At 51.9% G+C, this 23,965-nt stretch overlaps 1 protein-coding gene across 2 annotated transcripts in view; it reads left to right on the top strand.

The window, feature by feature from the left end:
- The first annotated feature begins 6,550 nt into the window (after positions 1 to 6,550).
- The window catches only part of CARD11 (caspase recruitment domain family member 11), a 117,414-nt gene continuing 99,999 nt past the window's right edge, over positions 6,551 to 23,965 (top strand). The window contains exon 1 of one of the 2 annotated variants that reach the window (XM_086692479.1): positions 6,551 to 6,773. The gene's annotated coding sequence lies outside the window, so the exon portion shown is untranslated. The remainder of the gene's footprint in view (positions 6,774 to 23,965) is intronic. The other variant, XM_086692477.1, reaches the window with a different exon arrangement.

The following is a 23,965-nucleotide window of genomic DNA, read 5'->3' as shown; positions in this document are numbered from 1 at the left end:
GACGGCTATCATCATATTTCATAGCTCAAGCAATTGAAAACTGTTGAATGTATATTACTAGCCTACAGATGGGAACATTTTCCTCCTGGATTTAAGCCATGCTTTCTGCAGGAATTAAAGGGGAAACACACACACACACACACACACGCGCGCGCGCACACACACAAGTCAAGGGTCATTTAAGGTGTTCAGCATACAGGAACCTCTGAGCGGGTTGTTGTGTTGTTGTTTTTTTATCAGCATGCGGTAATACAGATCCCCTGACACCCTTCTGAGTCATCTCGGCATAGGGAGATGGGATGGAAACATTCTGAAACGGAGAGGAATGAGTGCGAAGGGGCCGAGACAGCAATAACAGCATAAAAGCACGAAGTACGTAAAACGTAATTAAAGGCTGGAAGGCTGTTTTGCTCCTGATGCTATTTTCGGGGGTACTAATATATACAATGGCAGTGAGGTGTGGCATCTGGGAGAAAAGCAATATATTAATTCTCAGATCAATAGTTTGTGAAATGCCTTTTTGCTGTCCCAAGCGTACGACCGTTTCAGTGATAAGGAGTGATTTTCCTGGAGTTGAAGCTGGCTGCCACCAGATGGGATTGCTCTCTGGAGGGGAGGCGGGGGGGAGCAGCAGCCGAGGAGCGGTCATCAAAGAGCAAGAACCTCATCATCCCCCGGGTCCCCGCCTTCGTGCTGTTTTGCTCTCGGCGCGGCACAGAAATGTCTCAGAACCCAGCGCGGCGACTGGCTTGGTGCTACGGCTCTAGGTAACACCATTCCTCTTCCTGCTGCCCTCCTGTCGGGGCTCTGGCAGCTCTTAACCTGCTGTCGATGGCTAGAATCGTTCCGGGGGCAGGAGAATTGAAGGTCGGAGTGTTGGCGAACTCTTTGAGATCTTTTGGGGAACAATAATGAAAACGGGGGGGGGGGGGTGTCGCAGGCAAAGCTGGTAAATTAGGGCAGTGGAATGAATTTAATGAAAAGCAGCCGCCGTGCATCTACGGCCCGGCTCCCCGCTGGTCAGTTTGGGGTGACCCCATGGTGAGAAACTCCGCTGTGCACACCTTCCCGGGGCAGCCTGCCCCCTCCAGGGGAGCTCACTCTATGGGCTCCTGTGGCTCCAGCTGGGGTCCCTCCCTCCCCATTCAGCATTTACACACACACGCGTGCACACACGCACACACACACACACACACACCCCTGCTCTTGGGCTCTCCTCGCTTTCCCTCTAAAAGCATCTCTTCCTGAAATAACCCCCGGATCCCGCCTCTGCTCCAACGGGGAGAAAGCTGGGCCTGGACACAGGTGAGCACCAGCGCCTCCTTCCTTTCTCAGCTGCCCCACATCTGGGAAGACGGCGTCTCCTGGAGTTCTCTCAGTGGCTGGCCAGGGGGACAGACGGGGATCCTGACATGGACCAGACCTGGGTCTCAGGCTGCCCCCGCAATCGCTGAAGGCCACAGCACACCCTGCAGAGACAGGCCTCGCCTGCCGGGGGAAACACGGGCCCCGAGGAAGAGCCTGCTGAGGCGTGCCAGGTGACCCCCCAGCACGGGCTGCAGGTGGCCTTTGGGGCTGGGGAAGACCGTGGCAGATACCCACCAAAGCCAAGGGAGAGCCAGCCAGGCCGGACACGCGGGTGTTCAGGTGCAGGAGCAAGACGTGGGCCCCGAATTCCAGCAGGGGGAGCGGCGCCCAGGCGAGAAAGACACCTGCAGACCCTGGAAACCAGAGGGCAGAGTCTGGGGACCCCAGGTCTTCCTGGTGGCCCTCCAGATCCCACAAGCAAGCCACTCTTCTCCCACACGGTCCAACGCCATCCAGGGGAGCACAGAGGGAGGGGCAGCCATAGGAGAGACGAAACGTTTTATTCCAGAACGTTCTACCTGAAGGCACTGTGAAATTAGTGCACCCACCTACATTTTAAGGCAGGGAGAGCAAAAACTTTGACTTGTCCTACTTACACGGAGAAGGGGCCCAGAAGGAAGACAAGATCGCTTCCAAATAAAACGGGTTTTTCTCCAGACTCACGTCCGGTAGCGTGAGTGACCCTTTGGCCCCAGTGCACGTGCACATGGTGACAGCTTGAATGCAGGGAGCTTCGGGGACTAAACCAACCAGCTCCCTCGTAGGGTTTTGTTATTCAGGGGTTCCCTCCCCGGCTTCTCATAGACATGATACGTTTTCTCATAAAAGAATTACGTGTATATGGAAACACGTTTTCCGGTGGAAAAGGACATCGAGGGAAGGGCAAAAATCACCCACACTGGCCCCATTTGCTCTTTGCCTAGCTCAACCCCTCGGGAATGACATCTGGGGACAAATAAGGTTTTCAGGTGGATCTGGCATCAGACCTAGTCCGCTCCCGTAATCACACGGTTGCTAGTTGTTCTGGTAACGAGGCGTCTTTCCTGAGAGGTCAGGTGCGCGCTGACTTTCTTCCCAGGCTTGCCGCCCCTTTACTGTTCGTTTTGTTTTGTTTTGTTTTGTTTTGTTTTGTTTTGTTTTGTTTGCTGTTCTCGTGGACTTCTTTCGCTCGTTCTCAGAACCCGTGTCCTTCTCTTAGATTGCCTTTTCATGTTGTAGTACATTCTCGAGTAATTTTTTTTTTCTCCCTGAGAAGTGCTTGGGAAGTAAATTTCCAAAATCCCTGCATGTCTAAGAATGTGTTTATTTTGTTCTCACACTTGATTGATTATTTGGTTGAATACAGAACTCCACGTTTAGAGTAAATCTCCCAGAGAACGCTGGAGCATTACTTCATTATCTCTTTGCTGGAAGATAATCCAGTGCTGCTGATGAGAAGTCAGAGTGCCACCTGATCCTTGGCCTTGGCTTGCATTTTTTCTCTCTTTTTAGAAGATTGTAGAAGCTTCTCATCGCCCACCTTTTTTTTTTTTTTTTTTCTCTGCTATTTCATGAGGATGTAGCAAGGTCCGGAACTTTATTCATTCTCCATGGGGGTTCTCAGCGGGCCCTCTCACTGTGGACAGCTGTCACTCCTCAGCTCTGACAAGTATTACTGTCACCGTCTCGTGACTCGCTTCCTCGATAGTCTCTCTCCCTGCCTCAGTGCTTCTCAAGTGGCCATTGGCCTCTTCGGAGTCGATCCCATGACATCTCAACTTGTAGCTCTCACTTTTCGTTTCTGTGTGGGTTTTATTTTATTTATTTGCCAGCCTAGGAGACCTCCCCGATGGACATCTCCCGGTCCCTCTATGGTGTTGTACCCACTAACTTCTTGTGTTTTAGCAACTGTGATTCGTATTTCCGTAAACTGTCCCTCTGTTCAGGTGGCCTGTTTTGTTGCAATCTGTTGTTACTTTGCAGGTGTGATTTATGCTGGAATTTCTCTTGGGACACTCATTACAGGGTTTTGTTTTGTTTGTTTGTTTTTTAGGTAGAGGGTTGGAGAATGTCTTCTACTATAAATAGTTCAGGAGGCACCGCTTTATGGGGCCAGGTTGGGGGACATCGGCTGTCTCACTGCTGTATGTCACATGAAGAGGGGTCTCCTTGCCACGGTCCCCACTTGAGAGCCCTTGCTCAGAGCAGAAATATTAGAAATATTTCTTTGGCCTTAAAATTTTAAATTTTCTAGTAGCAACCTCAAAAAAGAGATGAGATTCATTTTAATAATATATTTTATTTAACTGAACATATTGAGAATACTGGTATTTCAACATGCAATCATTATCAAAATTATGAATGAGGTATTTTTGTATTCTTTCTAAAAAATGTTTATTTTTGAAAGAGAGAGAACACGTGCACATGAGCAGGAGAGGGGCAGAGACAGAGGGAGAGAGAGAATCCCAAGCAGCCTCCATACGTTCAGCGGGGAGCCTGACGCAGCGGGGAACTCAATCTCAGGAACCGTGAGATCATGATGTGAGCCAAAATCGGGAGTCAGATGCCTAACCGACTGAGTCACCCAGGTGCCCCTTTTAAGTCTTCAAAATCTGGTGTGTCTTTTACACTTTTAGCGCCTGAATTCAGACGCTACATTTTCCGTGAAAATACTTGACCTCTATGTAGATTTTCTAAAGTTCACAGTTGAAAAAGGAGATTAATATGCTCAAATTGCATATTAACGTAACACAGTTAAAAGTTTTCCGGTAGCAGATTCAAGTATCGGTTTTTAGATTTTAATTAAAGTTAACGAAAGTCGAGTGGAATTTTAAATTCCACTTCTTATCCACACCAGCCACACGTCAAGCGCTCAGTAGCCAAGTGTGACTAGTGGCTGCCATATTGGACCACACAGTTCTGTATCTTCATAGGGGTTTGGGTTCCACGGTGTATACATTTCTCAAAACTTATTTCGTGACATAGTTAAAATCCATAAATAAATAAAAATCCATAGTTAAAAACCATAAAATGAAACCGCCTCATGTTGATGATATGCACGTATGTAAATTTTACCCAGAAAACACCTCTAGTTAATGATACGCATGACGAAGTATTTACAGGTGAAGTATGCTGGTGTCTTCAACTTACTTTGCAACTCATAATAAGAAACAAGGATTGGGGCGCCTGGGTGGCTCAGTCGGTAAGCATCCGACTTAGGCTCAGGTCATGATCTCGCAGTTCGTGAGTTCGAGCCCCGTGTCGGGCTCTGTGCCGACAGCTCAGAGCCTGGAGCCTGCTTCGGATTCTGTGTCTGTTTCTCTCTCTGCCCCTTCCCCTCTCATACTCTGTCTCTCTCTCAAAAATAAATAAACATTAAAAAATAAATAAATAAGGATTGATTTCTACACGGGTACATGATAAATCAAATACAGCAGAATGTTCATTTTAGAGTCAGGTGGGTGGGATATATGGGTGTTCACCATAAAATTTTCCTAACTTTTCTGAATGCTTAAAAACTCTATTAAGGTGTTGGGGAGAAAAAGAGGTCTTCACCGACCTATACCTGCATGTAATCCACTGCTCAATCTCAGAAACACAGCGTGGACTGAAAGAAGCCAGCCCCACAAGAGAATCTACGTAAGGCTCCGTTTGCACAAAGTTTTTGGACGTTATAGGCACAACTGACCTCTGCTGTTCGAGGTCAGAATGTGGTGATCTGTGGTGGGGAGGGTGCCTCAAAGGAGACATAACTGGGAGTCCGGGGTACAGATGGAGTTCTCTTTCTGATTACATGTGTGGGTCACACGGGTGTGTGTTTGCTTTGTGACAACTCACCCTAGCTGCTTGCAGAACTTTGCGCTTGGAAGGATGACAACTGCATAATGGGTTTTGTCGTTTCAAGGCGTGCGTGCCCTTCACACACTGCACGGGGGAAACCAGACTTCTCTAAGACCACACTGCCTGATTTCAAGGTTTCCCGGAGTGTGCCAGGGAGATCGCTGCTCCCAGGCGAGTCTTCGGGGAACAAGGACTTGGAGGCACTGGGCCTCGGTGCTGTTTCTCTGGGGAACTTTCCGTGCGCGCGTGGATTGCGTCTTTGAGCCTGATCCGCGAAAAGGAAACCCCTGTTCCTTGGCCCCTGGCACGTGTGCACCACCAACACTACGCCCCTCAAGACTGCCGAGACTTCAGACCCCCCTGTGCTCCTGCCATGATTTACTTCTCTCTCGCTTAGTGGCTTAACGAACCAAACGCCTCTCCCTTTGGTGGCTTGAGGAACCCTTCTCCGAGAACTTAAAACATGAGGCAGGAGGGCACGTTCTTCAGCTATCACAGGGGGAATCAAAGGAGGGGCAGAGGGAGAGAAGAGTGGTAAACTGAGGCAGAACAGGAGAGGTGTGGGGACGGCGGGGTAAACCGTGGCAAATCAGCAAGGAGACTAAGCCCCAGTATTCTCAGAATGCCTCCAGCGCACCCAGATTTTTAGCTCGTGATTCAGGACCGTCCTGCCCACTCGGTGCTCCTGTGCTGGTCGTGAAAGAGCAAGGCCTCCAGGGGCCTGTGGCGGGGAAATTACGAGAATTACAGAAACGTCGACCTCCAGAAATTACAGTTTCTGGGTCGTGGAGCAGAACTTTGAGAGCACAAGTGGGGGTGGGTGTGCCGGGCCCAGGACAGCTGGGGCTGGGAGAGGGCACAGGCGGGTCTGTCACCACGAAGTGCCTGGGAGGGGAGCCAGAGGCCCTTGGAGGAGAGATGACCCCCAGGCAAGCCCAAGGAAGTTTCCAGAACAGAGGCTGAGGGCAGGGAGAAGCCTGGAAGGACCCAAGGACTCTGGATTCCTTGTTTCCCTCTCCGTTGTGGGAAAAGCCTCCCGCCAAACCACGAGGAAAGGTCTGGGAGTTCTTAAAAACGTGACAAGTTGCTTCTGAGGGGCAGCTGCTTAAGCCCTCCACCCAGGGCGGGAGGAGGGGGCGTCCCGCCCAAGGTGACAACCGTGCCTCGCAGCCTCCCAGGGCTGGGGCGGTGGACTGGGGGTGCGGCAGGCGCTGGGGCTCCCCCACCCAGGAGGGGGCCCCTCAGCCTCCCCTCCCCTCCCCGCCTGAGGACCCAAGCCCCGCCCCACCCCCTCTTCCTTATCTCTTTCTAACCTTTTGCATTTTTTAGTCTCATTTCCTGTCGGGTTTTGCATTTCCCTCCCCCTGCCAGCCTATGACACACTTTCTCTCCTTTTTTCTTTCTTTCACCTCCTCTGGCCTCCAGACTCAGGCCTGGGCGGTGCACAGCCCCCTCCTGGCCCTGCAACCCCTGGGCGGGCGGTGCCCCTCGGACGGGACGGCCGGGCAGGGCCCGGGCCCAGGGGGAAGCCGGCGGCCTGCGCGGAGGAGGCGGCCGGCGCGGCTGGCAGAGCATGATCCCCCCAGGTAGGCACCAGCGGACGCGGGGGTGGGGGGCGCATTGTGGGGATGCCGCCGTGGGGGGACGCCGTCGGTGGGGGGGGAGGGGTGCGTCTGGAGGAGAGCACATGCGGGGGTGGGGACGGCGTGGGGTAGGGGGATGATGACGCAGCGGGGCCGCGAGGGTAGGTTGGGGGGCGCAGTCGTCGAGGGGGGTGCAGCTGGGGGAGATCACATGCAGGGTGGGGGCGATGTGAGGGGTCTGGGCTCACCAGTCCTCGCCCTCCTGGCCCCTGGGAGCTGGTCCCGCATCCCTCTCTCCCCCTCCCCTCTTTCTCGACCTCACTCTCCCGGCCCCCCCCTTCCTGCCCTCCCCCTTCCCATCCAAGTCTGATTTCTTCCACTTTCCGCCTCCCTGTGTCCCCTCCGTGCCTCTCCGAGACAGTCTGTCTCCCTCCGGTGTCTCCGCCTGGCAGGGCCCCCACGCCCCTGTGGCACTGGCCTGGCAGGGCGCCCCTGGGTGCACCTGCCCCACACAGAGGAAGAGAACCTTTTCTAACACCTGAAAGGACAGGAAGTTTCCAGACCACAGCAAAGCCTGACTCAGAGGCTCCCGAGAAGGTGGGGCCCCAGGCGGCGGAGGGGAGGGACAGCCTCTCCCACGGGGAGTCTACGGAGGGGGGCAGGAGGGCCCCCCCCCCCCCCCCCGCTCCCCGCACAGCCAGGAGGAGGTCCCAGTGACCTCGGGGTGCGGACCACCCCCACAGGGTTAAGCTGGAAGCCCCCACCCCCACCCCAAGCTCTGCTGAGCCCTGGGGCACAGTGGGATGGGCCCCAGGGAGACCCTAAGGCCGTAGGAGCCTCAGACCCCCTGCCTGAGCTCCGGTTTGTGACATTGTGAGCTTCTGGGCACCAGCTCAGGAGAGTGTCAGCACAGGGCCCTTTGCTTAATCCTGGTCTTGGACCAAACTGACCTCTGTGCCCGGACTGCCCTCAAAGCCCTTGATTTGTAGTTCAAAAAATTTCTCTTGACATTTACAACTTCTCTTGAAGGTATAAGGTCCTCAACCTTCCAGAAAGGGAAAGACCCGTCGGTCCGTCGCTTGACAATTATTGAGTACCTACTCCGTGCGTCCTGTGCCCCGGAGATCCTGGGGGCTGTGCATTAATGCGGGGGCTAGAATTGAAGCTAAAATTCTCCGCCTCTGTCCATCCCCTGAATGTCCACCTCTTTCCACCCCCGAGGAAGCTGTAAAACATGATGCTTCTGCCCAGGGTCAGAGGGGATCTGAGGCCACAGGGAGCCTGGCCCTCAGCCTGGCCCACACTCCAGCTGAAGGGTTTGGACCTGTGTGGTTTTATTCGCACCAGTATCCAAACGGAAGGCGGGTAGCCCCACCAGTCCACGCGGTCTGGAGTCAGCGCACGAATGATCCTTTATGCGATGTTTTTCTTAATCGTGGTAAAACACGCGTAGCATAGAACGTACCTTCGCCACCCCTGTTAGGTCCGCAGTTCGCTGGTATTAAGGACATTCACGCTGCCGTGCACCCACGTCTGGACTGTCTTCGTCGTCCCAGTCTGAGACTCTGTCCCCACTAAACACGAACCACTGCCCCACCCCCGCCCGTTCCTGGCATCCACCCCGCTCTCTGTGTCTGTGGGTCTGACTCCTGCAGGGACGTCATACAAGGGGAGCCACAGCATTTGTCTTTTCGTGACTGGCTTCTTGCAACGAGTGTCGTGTCCTCAAGGCTCATCCGTGTTGTAGCGCGTCTGGATTTCCTTCCTTTTTAAGGCTGAGTAGCAGTAGTCCACTGTGTGGATGGACCCGGTTTTGTTTATCCACTCGTGTATGTGATCTTCTAAAATGACTCGTGAACCTGATAGTTCTTCAAAGGACGATTTGAATCAGCCTGTGGGCATTGTCTAGGTGACGCTGCCCTGGGCACTGTGGGGGACCCACAGAAGGGACGGGACACCCAGATGTCCTTGCCCTAAGTAGTCTGTGCTGTGCCGTCTGGGTACATCGTGGCCAGAGTATACTGAGACCCTGAGATGTTACAGAATTGCGGGTGTGTGGCCGTGGGAGGCGAGGCTGGGACCTGGTGGCTCTCAGAGCCTGCGGGGATTGGTGGAAGGTTCCGGGCTGAGACGGTGCGGGCAGGGCCCCGTCCCGACGCCTTCCTCACTTTCCTTCGTAGTGTTTCTACGCCCTGGCGAGAGCAGGCTGGCTTCCCAGGACGGAAGGGCCGTGTGTCTGGGTAGATGGGGGGTGGGGGCCGGTGGACGGTGAAGGCAGCCGCTCTCTGCCCGTCGTGCGAGGAAGGCCACACTGGAAGGAGGATCCGCGGAGCTCCGCGAGGCAGTCTTCAGGCCGCCTTCCGCCGGGTCTTGCCTTGGCTCCGCGCTCAGCCTCAGAGCCAGTGCTCCCTGGTGACGGGGACCGGGGTCACAACTCCCACGTGGGCCGGGACGCCCAGCCCGACGCAAGCGTGGCCTGCTGGTCTTTGGGCACCACCTGATCCGTGAACATTTTTAGAAGGTCCGATCAAGGCACGAAGGCAGTCGGAGGTCTGTGTTCCACCTGTCGGGTCCGAGGCCGGCCAGGCCGGTGGGAGGGCGCATTCTGCCGTGTGCCCAGACGCGCCTGCTCCTCTGCGCTCAGTCTCTGACCTTGGACAGCCTGTCATGGCAGCTCTGTGAGAGCCGTCTCTCCTCCGTGAAATCCGGATGTCAGTGCTGATGATTTTCAGGATTGTCGGTTACACCAAGCATAAAATGGAGAACACAAAATGTAACAGATGACAACCTTCGCTGGCGTTCCTGGCATCGGGGGAGGTGAGGTGGCACGTTGAGGTCCAGGCTGGCGGCTGGAACCCCGGCTTTCCCACACAGCCCGGCTGGATGGGCCCCGTCACCCGGTTTCCTTCCCCGCAAACCCCACCTTCCTGGCGGTTGTGTGGATGGTGCCGCGTTACCTGATCGGCCGAGAAAATATTCAAGTTGATTTAAATACAGGATCAGAAAGAAAAGGAAAAGACAACTTTTGAGGAAGCCGCTTAGAAACACTGTTCTTCGGGGCGCCTGGGTGGCACAGTCGGTTAAGCGTCCGACTTCAGCCAGGTCACGATCTCGCGGTCCGTGGGTTCGAGCCCCGCCTCGGGCTCTGGGCTGGTGGCTCGGAGCCTGGAGCCTGTTTCCGATTCTGTGTCTCCCTCTCTCTCTGCCCCTCCCCCGTTCATGCTCTGTCTCTCTTTGTCCCAAAAATAATAAATAAAAACGTTGAAAAAAAAAAAAAAAAAAAAAGAAACACTGTTCTTCTAAGGACAGTTGAAAGCGGCCGATTCCCAGATGCCAGCCCCGAGCGGGGCCACGCTGCGCGGGAGAAACACGCCCCTGCATGGTCCCCCGACCTGTCTGTGAGCCCCTCCTGTGCTGCGGGTCAGCGGTTCTAATGGGCTGACTGTTTGGGTTGTGATCTGTTCAGGGCTCTGAGATGATGATGGCCCCTGTCACGTTTGTGTTAGGGTGTCCAGTGCCCATGGGTAACGGGACTGCCGAGGGGTATACTGTTCCCGCCTCCCCGGGCTTGCGCCCTCCCGTCCTGCGCCAGCCCCGTGGTCAAGCTCACTCAGGCACGTCCGTCAAAGCCCCCAACGCAGCTCGGGGTGGGAGGGTCATTCCTCGGTGGGTGACTCTCCTTGCTAGTGGCTGAGCCGGAGGGAGTGGTGTGCAAACTCCATACCCCGAAGGAGGGCTCCCTCCTGCCCGTGGGGTTTCTGTTTCTAGGGTGTAGGCTTCCCGCCTGTCCCGCTCCCACTCAGGAATGGGCAGGCCTCAGACACACATGTGGCCATGACAAGGCTCCCCGCCCCCCGCTCTGTCCCACGTAGACCCTGCTTTTCTGCAGTCACTGCCACCCCCTGGGGCTGGCACCGTCCGTGAGGAGGCAGCGTCCTTTAGTGGCAGGATCTGTGGTCTCGGAGCAGACAGGGCGTCATCCAGGCTGGCTCTCCAGCACGCTGGCTGTGTGACCTCATGGAAGTCATCACCTCTCTGAGCCTCAACTGCACGTGTGTAAAATGGGTGTAAACACCCCCCCCCGGGCGCCTGGGGGGGGCTCAGTCCGTTAAGCGTCTGACTTCGGCTCAGGTCACGATCTCATGGCTCCCGTCGGGCTCTGTGCTGACAGCTCAGAGCCTGGAGCCTGCTTTGGACTCTGTGTCTCCCTTTCTCTCCGCTCCTCCCCTGCTCACGCTCTGTCTCTCTCTCTCTCTCTCTCAAAAATATATAAACATTAAAAAAAAAAAAATACCACCCCTCCTTTAGTGTAGACCAAAATGTTTCCAAAGGAAGTAATCTGGCAGCTCCTGCGTTTAAAGCCCTGCTTCTGACTTGGGTATTTGTGAGGGGGGTGGGGGCAGGAGGCAGAACAGAAGTGAGGAGTTAAATATGAAGCAATCCATAGGCACAGAGCTATCTCCTAATTTACAAAAAAATCAATGAGAGGCAGGAACCGGCAAGCTTTTTCTGTAAAGGTCCAGACAGTCAATATTTTAGGCTTTTTGACCCAGACGGTCGCTGTGGAGACCACTCGGCTCTGTTCTTTGCAGTGTGAAAAGCAGGTGTCCCCCCAGGTGAGTGTGGCCAGAGTGGGCCCGTGGTGCAAAGATGGGCAGCACAGGCTTGGCCCTTGACCATCATTTGCCAGCCCCAGAATTGGGGACCTTGACCCGAGAGGAAAATTCTTTTTTTTTTTTTTTTTTTTTAATTTATTTATTTTTGGGACAGAGAGAGACAGACCATGAACGGGGGAGGGGCAGAGAGAGAGGGAGACACAGAATCGGAAACAGGTTCCAGGCTCTGAGCCATCAGCCCAGAGCCCCGGGAGGAAAATTCTTGAAGACACGAGCCAAAGGAATATGAACACAGCCGGCCCCGGGCCTCATCTCTAATGAAACGTGCGCAAAATAACACAGTAATACAGCAGGGGCACGCCCGTTTCTGCCGATTGCACTGGCCAAGATCAAAAGGTTGAGGGGCAGCAGACGCTCATGCACGGTGGCTTTGACAATATTTACCAGCAGATGAAGCGAATAAAGCCTCCGGTCTAGGAATCCCACTTCTAAGAAATTATCTCACAGATAGACTTTTTCCACACACCAATATTAATCGAAGCATTGCTTACCCGAGAAAAAGTTTGAGGCCTCACAAATGCGCCCCAAGAGTGAGGTCCATCCATACGGTGGTATTCTGTGAGGCCATTAATTGGACCAGGGGGATCTCTAGCAGACATCTGGGAAGTTTCTGGAAAAAAAAAAAACAAAAAACAAAAACAAAACCTAGCACACGTAAGAAGGTCTCTCTGGTAGGGACCTAGGCGGGAGAGGTATGTATTTCATATTTTGTATTTTGCGTCCCTCTCTTTTGGTTTTGTGGAGCTGTTTTGTTTTTACCAAGAGCACGTGCTGTCTTTACGATCAAGAAAACAACACTGAAGAGTAAGGTGACACAGAGTGTCCAGGGCCGTCCCCAGCCTGTGCTTTGGGCCCCATCCTAGTTTCTCCTGGTCCCAACCTCCTGCCTCTCGCCCCACCTTCAAATTTCAGCTGTGTCCCAGTAAGAGAAATCATGGGGTGTCACTTCCCAAATCTGAAGTGCACAGGTCATGAGTTTTTCCATCTGCCCTCGTAGCCAAGCACCCACACAGACACAGGGGTCCTGTCCAGGGCCCCCCCCCCCCAGGGCAGGGGGGCAGGGACGCAGGCCTCTTCTCTGTCGCCAACCCCCCACCCGCTTTGCCTGTCCCTGAACGTCACGTAATGGAATCATGCGGCAAGTGTGACCCTGCTGAGACCCGACCGTCAGCATCGTGGACCTTCGTCTCCCGCTCGCTGCCAAGTTGGGTGCCCCTGCATGGACGTCTGTGATTTCTCAAGCCGCTGGTCCCACCGCTGGTACACATCTGTGTGTTTGCGCTCCGGGGCTGTTATGATAAAGCTGCTGTGAACACTTTTGTGGAAGTCTTGGTGGTGATGACCCATTTTTTTTTTTTTTTTTAATCCGAAGGTGAGCAGAAGCCCCGTGTCAGCATTGCTGAGCTTTCGTAAATCGTTATTTCAGGGGATGAACATCGGAACGAAGTGAAACTGTGTCTTACTAACATTAGTGCGTCCTTCCTTGTCTGAGTGAGGATTATGTGATTCATTGAAGTTTCCTAAGAAGAAATGGCCTTTATTTAAAAAAAAAAAATAAAAGGGATTTGAGTGTCAGCACAGCAGGAAACGCTCGGTTGAATAGTAATGACACCTCACACGTCTGGCCCAGGCTCCGGTCTCCAATTCTCAGATGCTTTTCCAAACCCGACTTGTCAACCTCCATCGCGCCCGGGGTGCCGTGGCCTGTGGTCATCCTTGTTCGCAAAGAGGTATGCAGAGATCCCCATTCCTGGGGACGTTCCAGAGTGGGGGGCGTTCTCTGTCTCTGCAAATCCTGTCTCCCCCGGCCCTTAGGGGAGATTCTGGTTGCATTCGGGGACGTTTCAGGTGTCGGAAGAAAGCGGCCTAGGAAGGAAAGGGCGCTTTTCTCTCTAAATGTCCCAAGTTCGGGAGACCACCCGCCTAGGGCAGAGTACAGGACCGTTCACGTGGAGTGGACCAGTCTCCTGTCCCCTTAATGTTGTCATTGTACACGGTTTTTACCTAGTGCTATGTCTTTCTTAACTAATTAAAACTTTTGTTTTGGTTTTAATTTATTTTTATTTTAGAGAGAGAGCACACAAGTGGGGAGCAGGGGCAGAGAGGGAGACACAGAATCGGAAGCAGGCTCCAGGCTCCGGGCTGTTGGCATGGAGCCTGACACGGGGCTCAAACTCATGACCCGTGAGATTGTGACTTGAGCCAAAGTCGGATGCTTAACCGACTGAGCCCCCCAGGTGCCCCTAGATGGCCGCCTTCTTGTTGTGACCTGGCATGGCCTTTCCCTCCATGTGCATTTGACCCTGTCCCTCTCTGTGTCCAGTTTCCTCCACCTACAAGAACACGGGTCATATTGGATGAGGGTCCCGCCCCTAACAACTTCATCTGAACTTCACCACCTCTTTAAAGGCTTGATCACTAACTACAGGTACTGGGGTTAGAGCTCCAATGTATGAATTTGGGGGGACACAATTCAGCTCATCGCCTTCAGAGCAGGTCTCTTTGAAAACGTTGTCTACACTGTCCCCAACTCCTCCCCTGCGCTGTGTCTGGGACCCGCTTCAGCCAGGCTTTGGGCCCCAGCACTCTATTTAAATAGCTCTTTTTTGGGGCGCCTGGGTGGCGCAGTCGGTTAAGCGTCCGACTTCAGCCAGGTCACGATCTCGCGGTCCGTGAGTTCGAGCCCCGCGTCAGGCTCTGGGCTGATGGCTCGGAGCCTGGAGCCTGTTTCCGATTCTGTGTCTCCCTCTCTCTCTGCCCCTCCCCCGTTCATGCTCTGTCTTTCTCTGTCCCAAAAATAAATAAACGTGGAAAAAAAAAATTTAAATAGCTCTTTTTTTTATATATATGTTTATTTTTGAGAGAGACAGAACGTGAGCAGGGGAGGGGCAGAGAGAGAGGGAGACACAGAGTCCAAATCAGGCTCCAGGCTCCGAGCTGTCGGCACAGAGCCCGACACGGGGCTCAAACTCATGGACTGTGAGAGCACGACCTGAGCTGAAGTCAGACACCCAACCGGTTGAGCCACCAAGGCACCACTATTTAAATGTCTCTTATCGGGGCGCCTGGGTGGCTCAGTTGGTTGAGCGTCCAACTTCGGCTCAGGTCATGATCTCACGGTCCGTGAGTTCGAGCCCCACGTCGGGCTCTGTGCCGACAGCTCAGAGCCTGGAGCTGCTTCGGATTCTGTGTCTCTCTCTCTGCCCCTCCCCCATTTGTGCGCTGTCTTTCTCTGTCTCAAAAATAAATAAACGTTAAAAAATTTTTTTTTAAAAATTAAATAAATGGCTCTTATCAAGGTCACCTGGGACCCCAAGCGGCTAAGTCCAGGGGTCCATTCTTAGTCCTTCCAGGATCTGACCTGGCCGCACATGACAGTCCACCCCTCCTCACAACACGGGTTGGTTTGCTCTCTTTGTTTTTGTCCTTCTTCACTGACCACTTCTTCTGATATCTCTTTTCTGATTCCTCCGTAACCTCCCAAGGTGCCCAGGGCCTCTTCTTCCAGTGCTTTCCTTCCCAGAGGGGTCTCATCCAGCCTCACGGCTTCCTTCCGAAGCGCTCTCCGGCCACGGCTGCCAAGTAGAGACTCGCTCAGGCCCCCTTCTGGACTCTAGATGCTGACAGCCAAAGAGTCTCGACTTGTCTCCCTGGGCCTGGAGTAGGTCCAGAATCAAACTTCTGGTTTCCCCAACTCTGCCGGGTGCGGAGGCTTCAACACCCCTGAGAGGCCTGGCTTCCCCTCTTAGAAACAGGAGTGTGTCCGCCTGCCCAGTGCAGAAATCCCAGCTGCGCCAGCTAGGTCATGGAGAACGCCATTCCCGAGCCTTGTTGGTGCATCTTTTGGTGGGGACTTGCTCTCCCGGCGGGTGGGGCATCGTGTGGTGTGCTGGAGACACCGTGGGCCTTAGAAGGCGGCAACTTGGGGCCTGGGCCATGAACCCACTGGGCAGTCTTGGCCAAGTGCCTTCTCCCCTGTGGGCTCAGTGTCCTCCTGCGTGAAGCAGTTAATCAGACGGGCCTTGGGCCGGCGCGTGGGTTCCATCTGGAGGGCCGGTTGGTGCCAGGCCGCTCGTCATGGCTTGCGTAAGAAGGACGGAGCTCTGTGATCGACTGCCCATGTCTGCTGCGGGTGTAAAACTGAAATTGAGGTCTGGGTGCCCCCGGTGAGTCATCTGTGCCCTTGAGTGTCATGACCAGGAACCGTCAGAGCCTTAAAGCTCCTGATTGCTCGGTGACCTTGAGCAAACCACTTCACGGCCCCAAGGTTTTGTTTCTTCACGAGCAACATGGAGATAAATAATCCCTCCTCCCTACCACACGGACTTGTGCTGAGCAGATAGCGGGTGAACAATCGATTTGAAAACAGCAAAACGTTACACGGATGTGAGCTTTTATTGTCGCTAGTTGACCTCTCTCGCCCTGCATCCGTGTTGACCGGGCCTTCCTCCCGGCCTTCTCATCGGGCCAGGCTCTTGTTGCGCCCCCGCTCTGGCAGGACAGCGCCGGCCGGGTTCCCCTCGTGACGATGAGGAAGGGGGTGGCCATGAGATGTTGGGTGTGGGGCGTGATCTTCTGTGTCGATCTGCAAACCCCCGGGCAGGCGGCTTCCTCCGGGGCCTTGCGGGCGCTCGGGGGTGCGCCTCTGGCGCTGGTCCCCGGCGGCTGGGTGATGCCTCGGCACAACAGTTGTGGAACAGAAACCTCCCCGGAGCAGACTTTTGTCTCCCTTCGATGTTCGTGTTTATCGCTCAGATCTCTGGGCTTCATTCTCCAGTTGGGCGGGTTGGGAGTGGCTGATCTCGCTCCCGGGCGTGGCTGTGGTGAATTTCTGGAGTGGGCACTGCCCTGCAGGTTGTGGGGACCCAGTGGAAAGACCCGGATCTGTCTCTTTTGTCACCTGATGAAAACACCCTTGTCCCCAAACCTACACGTCTCCCTTCTTTCACCTTGAACGTTGTTAATGCCCTGTGTTTTCTGCAAAAATCCCAGAGTCCCTGTTTGCAGCCTCCTGGATGCATTACCTTCTCCCTCCGACCCAGGGGACCCATCCGTTCTTATATTATTTGGTTTAAGTGAAGCTTTGGGGCATTTCTTCTTGCCAGTGGTATGTTCTGAGTCAGATTCATTGGCCAGGCTGCTATTTATTAGTGGCTGTGTTTTATTGTAATGCGATTCATTTCCTTCTGGCTTCATTCTCCAGCCTTTGTCATGAACAATGTTTGGTGTGGTGTGAAATGAGGAGCATTGAAAACTTTTCTAAGACATAAAGGGTCTTTTTTTTTTTTTTTTTTTTTTTTGGTTAGTGGCAGAAAAATAAAGGACTTGTGTTTCGTGTAGGCTTGGAAACAGTGAATCAGATTTTTGTTTTGTTGAAAACCTGAAAATCTCGGGCAGGACTTGAAAGTCTCTGGACAGAGGCGAGCGCCGCGTTTAGGGGTTTGGGGTGATGCCCCTTCCCGACACGCCGGTCTGCAGGAGGGGGGGTGGCTACCCACGGAGACCGATTTGAGAGAGGCCAGAAGGATTGCCTGAGTCAGACCGCTGCCGGGGCAGAGCGGGTGCCCACACTTCCTCCCTTGCCTTTCCTGTTCCGAGGGACATTTTCGTGATTCAACACCTGGTTGTTATTCACAGAAGAAACTGGGTAGTGAGTGTCAGCTCCACAACCCCCCCTCCCACCCCACCAGCAGCCACGCGACCTTGGACGAGTCGCCGAACGTGTCTGCACCTCCCCTCATCTGTAAAATGGGGATAATGGCGTCCTTCCGACAGGAAGTCAGATGAGATGCCGTCTAGGGAGCGCCTGCAGCAAGCAGGTCGCTCAGGGGACCCACAGTAAGGGACAAGTCCCTCTCATGGGGCAGGCGGGCGCTGCTCTTTGGCAGGGGGACCTAGAGCAGGGTCAGAGGAATCCTTGCCAGATCTCAAATTTAGCGACAACAGTTTATGCCTTTGCCCGATGCCCGTATGTCAAGCCCCATCATCCACCTGTTCATTCCTCACCTGTGCCCAGCGGGCCCCATCCACGGGCACCCTGCTAGGTGCTGAGGACAAAAGGATGAAACAGCCGGAGTCCCGGCCCCTGCGAGCAGGTAGTGTGGTGAGGAGATGGACATGTGCACACGCAGTGAAGACGGAGCCCCCGGGTCTGGCTGAGGGAGTCGGGAAGGCTTCCCGGAGCCGCCTGAACGACTCTGGCAGAATAACAAAGTTTTTGCCGGCACAGAGGTGGGGAGGGCCTTCTAAGCAGAGAACCAGCCTACGCAAAGCCACGGAGGTGCGGTTAGTGGCAGGTCACACAAAAAGACGGGGGGCGTCGGGGCAGAGGGAGGAGAGGCCGCCAAGAGCCCTGGGTAAGGTGCCAAGGAGGAAGAGGCCATCCTCTGGCTGAGGGCCGGCTGCTGGGGTGTTCTGAGTGGGAGCCGCGAGCTAGGGTCCCGGTGGGGTCTGAAAGGTCACAAGTGGCAGCGAGGAGACCCAATGGGAGACTCGAGGCAAGAGGCAGGGCCCCCCTCAAATGGGACACAGGCCGGGATTAGTTTTGTTATTTCAAATAAGCGTCACACTCAGGTATGACAGTCATACAGGAGATGTGTCCAGACCCCGATCGCACAGCACCGGGAGGTTAGACAAAGTGCACACGTCCCCGTCACCAGCACCCAGATCAGGAAGCAAAACAGGACTGGTGAAAAAATAATAGTGTAATTAATAAGGGGCACCTGGGTGGCTCAGTCGGTTAAGTGTCCGACTTCAGCTCAGGTCATGATCTCGTGATTCGTGAGTTTGAGCCCCGCCTCGGGCTCTGTGCCGACAGCTCAGAGCCTGAAGCCTGCTTCGGATTCTGTGTCTCCCTCCCTCTCTGCCCCTCCCCTACCCACACTCTGTGTCTCTTTGTCTCTCAATAATAAATAAACGTTAAAAAATTTAAAAAAAACAAATAATAATAATGACTTTCAGTATAATAACAAGTTTTAGTATAGGTGTGTCCCGAATACTTGCGTGAACATCGAGGTACTGAAACAATATTGGTTGTTGATCCGAGTGCTGTGTGTCCTGTCTGGCCACCCGAGCTGTGTCCGCGGTTTGCCCGGAGCAATACCTGTTTGCCCGTAGCAGTCCGTTTTATGAACATTGCACGTTTTATCTGTATTATCAGTGACGGCTCTTTTGGGTTGTTTCCAACTTTTTGCCATTGTAATAAGGCAATTAGGACCGTCCTTAACGTCTCTCTTTTGGAGATACATGCCTCTCTTTGGAGATACTCAAGAGTGGATCTGCTGAATCAGAGTATGCCAACAGTCAGCTCTAGGAGATCATTCTCCAAGAGTGTTGCTCCAGACTACACCCCCGTCAGTGACAGATGTGAGCCCCAGCTGCCCCACATCTTGGCCTACATGTGCTGTCTTCTTTTTGTTTTAGCCATTCACGTGGCTGTATGGCCAAAACAAAAAAATTTGTGGTTTTTAATTTGCATTTCACTTATGACTAATTAAGTTGAGTACCTTTTTTGTGTGCTTATTGGCCATTTTGGATATTGTCCTTGGTGCCTCGTCAAGTGTTTGGCCTGTCGTTCTATTAGGTTGTCAGTTTCTTATTGAATTGTAGTTGTTCTTTATATATGATAGGTAGGAGTCCTTTGTCAAATATATGTATGACTGATGCCTTTCTTTAGTTTATGGCTTGCTTTTTCAAAACCTTCTTGGTAGAGTCTGCTGATGAATAGGAGTTTTTAATTTTAACATAGTCAAATCATGTGGTCTGTAACCATACTTCTTACGGTTAATCATTTTTTTTTTAATGTTTTATTTATTTTTGACAGAGTGAGAGAGAGACAGCATACGTGGGGGAGGGGCAGAGAGAGAGGGAGACAGAATCCAAAGCAGGCTCCAGGCTCTGAGCTGTCAGCACAGAGCCCGACGTGGGGCTCGAACTCACCGCGAGATCATGACCCGAACCGAAGTCGGACGCTCAACCGACTGAGCCACCCAGGCGCCCCGGGTGAATCATTTTTTGAACTCTATTCCAGAAAGATTTGTCTACCCCAAGATTTACGTTTTCTTCTAAAAGCTTTATCGTTCCATCTTTCACATTTAGATCTACAAAGCCCTCTAGAATGAATTTTTTTAGTTTATTTTCTTTTTTGTTAAGGTTTATTTACGTATTTCGAGGAGGGGGAGGGGCAGAGAGAGGCAGAGAGAGAATCCCAAGCAGGCTCCACGCTAATAGCACATGGCTCGATCTCAGAAACCGTGAGACTGTCACCTGGGCCGGACTCAAGAGTCAGACACTCGACCGCCTGAGCCACCCAGGCACCCCTGAATTTTTTCCTTTAAAATAAACCGTATTGAAGGATACTCGAGATACGATGCAATGCACCCATTTTAACTCCACGGTCCATTGTGTTTTCACAGAGGTGGATCCCTGTGTCATCACAACCCTACTGGAGATAGAGAACGTTTCCATGACCCTTCAAGCTGCCCCACGTTCCCCTTGCTACTCAGGATGTGGTCCCTGGGCCTGTAGCCTCAGCCTCACCGGGAAGCTGGTTAGAAATGCAGACTCTCAGGGCCCTGCCCCAGACCTGCTGAATTAGAATCTGCACTGTAACAATATTCGAAAGTACTTTATATGCACGTTAAAGGTTTAGAGGCAATTTGAGTTCCTTTGGAGAAAGGTGACAAGCCAAAAATGCTGTTTCTATTGTTATAAATAGCATAGCCTGAAGCAAGGCAGAGGACATGATAGATTATCCAGTTTGGGGGGAAAATGAAAGCGAGGACTAAGTTGGGAAGAAATGTCGAGGTCATTACAGGAGCACCCTCTGGTCCCCGGACCAAAAACGTATCCTCCTGGGGTCCTGGCCCCACCAATGCTGGGACAGGGCTCACTGAGGGGGATGAGATTTGCCACAGGGGAGGCTCCTGGGGCGCCTGCCTCCTGGTCTGCCCTGGACCCGAGTGGAGAAAACCATCCCAAGGACCAAGCTCAGAAGGGACTTAATTTTGGGGTGGTTACGGTCACCTTTTTTACTTTAATTTTTATCTTTATCTAAGAAATATATACATTGGTTCCAATGTCAAACATTTCATCGTGGCTTGTCATAAAAACCGTGGCCCCCAGCCCCCACCCTCCCCACTCCTTTGACATTTTAATCACTCAGGCTTCCCGGGGCCCTGTTTCCGGATGAGTAAACGTTCCCTCTCCTGCTGGGCTGGGAAGGGAGCCCTTTCCACATGTTCAGCGGTTCCTCCTGGTTTTAGCCCTGCCCTGCTGTCCACCTTCTGCTGTATGAGGTACGTCTCTTCTCGGGGCTCTTTTTGATGGCTCTTCGACCATTAGGCACTGGGTTTCAGCTTTCTCTGAATCTCTAAACATTTTTTAATTATAAATTTAATTTCTTCTAAAAATTCAAGCGAACTGTATACATACGCATATGCTGAAGAATACTAACATGTCATATAATAAGGAGTATTAACAAAAATACTTTACATTTCAGCATATGGACGCTGTTTTTGTGAATGGTGTGAAATCCCTTTAAACTTCCTGCCATGGGTGGGTCTTTTCCCCCTGGGATCTGCAGCACTGCCGGGAGTTTCTCAGGAATCGAGTGGCCTCCTACCCTGGCTCTGCGTTTGCACTCACTGTCCTTACATCTGTCTGCTTCAGCCCAAAAATACCAGGCTGTCCTCTTTCTCCCTTCGTTTTCTGCCTTCCCGGGTTCTCATTGGCCATTTCCTGATTCCATTTCATCTCCTGGCTTAGCCTACAAATTATACTTCTTTTTGAAAGAGTTTAGAAAATGCATTTAAAAAAATTCTTAATGTTTATTTATATTAGAGTTTTTACAGCCCTTGTAGCTGTAATCCACACTTGTACTCGGGCCTGCTGGTGTGGTGGAGGGGAATGTTCTAGAATCTATGGTGAGGTGTCCGTCTTTTAGTGGGCCTGCGTCTCGGTGCTGGGACACTCACAAGTGATTCTTCCGCGATACCGATTCCCCCCTCCCCCCGGCTCCTTCCTCCAGCTGCAGTGTCTCAGTCTGTTTCCTTGGCACCTTACCCTGTGACGATGGTTACGAAGAAGGCCCCAGGCCTGTTTCCAGGCAGTTCTTGTCATCTCCATTGTGTTTCTGGGATCCTCCCTTTGAGAACCCTCCCTTTGTGGGGTTCCTGGTGGAAAAGGCCAAAGGGCTGTGGTATCCCCCTGACACCGTGGTGCCCCTGGTTTTTTATTCTTACTGGTACAGACTCGGCCTCCAGCAGTCTGCCACAATTACAGGTTATGGCTCCGGTGGTTTCTTTTTCCTCTTAGGTCGATCTCAGGTGCGGCCTCCTGCTGGATGTCCCTCTCTCTCTCGCATCCTCAAGGTGGCCATCTGTCCTGGGACCTTAGTTCTAGAAGTAGTTTCGTAGTTCTTGTGTCTCGTAGTTCTCAAGGAAGTTGTTGATGTTCCATCTGTCCAGCTTTCTCTTATAAGAACGGGAGTGACACGTCCCTAGTTCTCCACGAGTTAGAGCTGAAACCACAGGTTAATACTCGGCTGCCTTCGGTAGTGTAGCGTATTAGTCAGGGAAGTCCGTACTGCATAACAAGTAGACCCCTCAACACCAGTGTCCTAGAGGACAGAAAGTGCATACTTTTTCTCACGTGAAGTCCAGGGTGGGCTTTCAGGTCAGCAGGGCAGCTGCCCTACATGCCGTTCAGGGACCCAGGCTCTTTGCACCGTACCCTGGGGCCACGGTGTGGTTTTTCACCCAGTCAGCAGAAGGAGAGGGGCAGAAAAGTGCATGCATTGGAGGGTTTTTTTGTGCCTGCCCTGGAAACAAGCACATTGCCTTTGTTCACAATTAAAAAGAACACAGTCACATGACCACACCTAACTTTAAAGGAAGCCAGGAAATGTACTCAAGTTATGCACCCGCTCCTCCCCCCCAAAAAAGAGAATGAAATTCCAGGAACAGCTACCTATCTTTATCGCTATTGCTTTACCTTATTTTATTGATTTGATTTATTTTATTATTTTATTTTAAATAATAAATAAATTATTTTATTTTAGAGAGAGCACAAGAACAGGGGAGAGGGGCAAAAGAGGAGAGAGAGAATCTTAAGCAGGCTCCACACTCAGCACAGAGCGAGACATGGGGCTCAGTCCCAAGACCCCAGGATCATGACCTGAGCCAAAATCAAGAGTTGGACGCTCAACCAACTGAGCCAGCCCGGCACTCCCATTACATTAGATCTTAATGCCTGGTAGGACCAAGCCGTTTGACCTCATTCTTTATCACATGGGTCTTGATTCTTTTCGGTCCTTTGCTTCACCTTATGTACTTGAGATTCAGCTCCTATATATTCTGTAAAACACCCTGTTGGGATTTCAGTTGTAGCGAATCTGTAAGTCAATTTGGGGGGAACTGGCATCTTTCTGATATTGAGTGTTTCTGTCTATGAATTTGGTTTATCTTTCCATTTCTTTAGGTCTTCTATAATGTCTTTCAATAAACTTTGAAAATCTTCTTTACAAAGGTCTTGCTTTAGTTTTTGTTTTAAGTATCTTTGGCTTTTTGCTGCAATTATAAAGTGTCTTTTAAAACCCAGCATTTGTGTTTTTACTAGTGTAGAGAAATGCAGGCTTTTTAATGTATTCAGCCTTGGATTCATAACTGTACTGAACTCTTTTTAAGTTCTGGTAATTAGTCTCTGGGTTTGTTTTGTTTTTTTTCTATGTAGATAATAATATCATTTGTGAGTGATAGTGTTTGTTTTCCTTCTGTTTTCATTGCTTAGATATTTTCTTTTTTCCTTTTTTCATTCATTCATTCATTCATTCATTCATTCACTCATTTATTTATTTTACCACACTGGCTAGACTCTAACAAAGCACTGATGAGTAGCGGTAATAGTGAGCATCTATGTTTTGGCTTCAATCTTCACTTTTTTTTTTTCAGAGAGAAAATTTATTTGAGAGAGAGAGCACACAAGCAGGGGAAGGGCAGAAAGAGAGGGGGAGACACAGAATCCGAAGCAGGCTCAAGGCTTTGAGCTGTCAGCACAGAGCCCGACATGGGGCTTGAACTCATGAACCATGAGATCGTGACCTGAGCCAAAGTCGGACGCTTAACAGACTGAGCCACCCAGGTGCCCCCAAAGTTTCACTTTTAATTATTATGTTGGCTGGAGGATTTTTGTGGATATGTTTAATTAGTTTAAGAGGATCTATTTCCTTTCGGTTCCTAGTTTGCAAATATATTTTATCATGAGTGTGCATCAGATTTTATCAAGTGCTGTTTCTACAGTCACTGAAGTATATACAACTCTCTGCCTTACTCTTTTTTTTTTTTTTTTTGAAGTTTATTTATTTTCAGAGAAAGAGAGCGGGCAGGGGAGGGGCAGAGAAAGACGGAGAGAGAGAAAAGCAGGCTGGACACTATCAGTATGGAGCCTTGTGCAGGGCTTGAACTCACAAACCTGAACTGAATCGTGACTTGAACTGAGACCAAGAGTCGGACGCTTAACTCA

The sequence above is a fragment of the Puma concolor genome, chromosome E3 (genome assembly GCF_028749965.1).
Source record: "Puma concolor isolate L17-30 chromosome E3, mPumCon1.1.hap2, whole genome shotgun sequence".
NCBI lineage: Eukaryota > Metazoa > Chordata > Mammalia > Carnivora > Felidae > Puma > Puma concolor.
The sequence above is the reverse complement of the archived record's forward strand: the minus strand, read 5'-3'. Positions and strand labels throughout refer to the sequence as shown.